Source organism: Pygoscelis adeliae, unplaced genomic scaffold (assembly GCF_000699105.1).
Source record: "Pygoscelis adeliae isolate BGI_AS28 unplaced genomic scaffold, ASM69910v1 Scaffold554, whole genome shotgun sequence".
Classification (NCBI taxonomy): domain Eukaryota; kingdom Metazoa; phylum Chordata; class Aves; order Sphenisciformes; family Spheniscidae; genus Pygoscelis; species Pygoscelis adeliae.
In genome coordinates this window covers 840,702-841,599 of record NW_008824667.1, presented here as the reverse complement: position 1 = coordinate 841,599, position 898 = coordinate 840,702, and positions in this window count along the sequence as shown.

The window sequence follows — 898 nt, the reverse complement described above, 5'->3', positions numbered from 1 at the left end:
GCTTCCCCCGACCCCCTCGCCTCAGTATATTGTGTTTTCCCCTCCGCCGTTTAAAATACAAAACTCCCTTTGTTTTCACTGTTTATTCTCAGATTCTTCGGCGGGGGGGGATTATATCATTCGTCATCCCTCGCGAAGATTAAACGAGGGAAACCTGACGTCGTTCTCAAAAATCCGTGCAGCAAGACAAATCGTTCGGAAGGGAGTGATGGCTCGCAGGCTCTGCCTGCTCCCGAAAAGTCTTTCCAATCAGTTAATGTTGCTTCGCAATATTAATGATAGAAAATCGGCAGACTTGCTTTCATTGGCTGGGGCGTTTTCCTTGATGCATCACACACTCTCCGATCAGCTCGGGGCATTTCGGGCTGTATTTTGTTCATTTACATCCCATATATGCCCCCGTTAAAAAGGGCAGAGAGGAAAAGAAATATTTCCTTCGAGATGCCAACGCCTCCATCCTTAAATACTTCCATTTTTACCCTAAATCATCTGTCCTGGAAGGGCATCTGTTGCAGTTGTACATCCCCCGAGGACGGGTTTTATAAACTTCGTACCCTTTTTTTTTTGAGACAGCAGCGATTTCCAGGGCGGTGACTGAAATCCATTTCTCCTCGCCAGCTTGTTTAGACACCAAAACTAATAGTGCGATTATTATTCCTGAATGATATCATGGTAACGCAGAAAGATAAGGATGGCCTGATATGGAAACATGAAAATTATATTCTTGGAGATAGTTCATTTGGAGTAACTTTAAATTAGATGAGATCATGTAGCCTGAGATCTAATATCAGCATAAACAGAGCTGTATTTCTGCCTTCATCTTCCTCCTCCTCCACCTCGCAGGAATCACGGTCGGGCTTGCAGTGCTGCAATTGCCAAAAGTGAGAGGCAAAGAGCA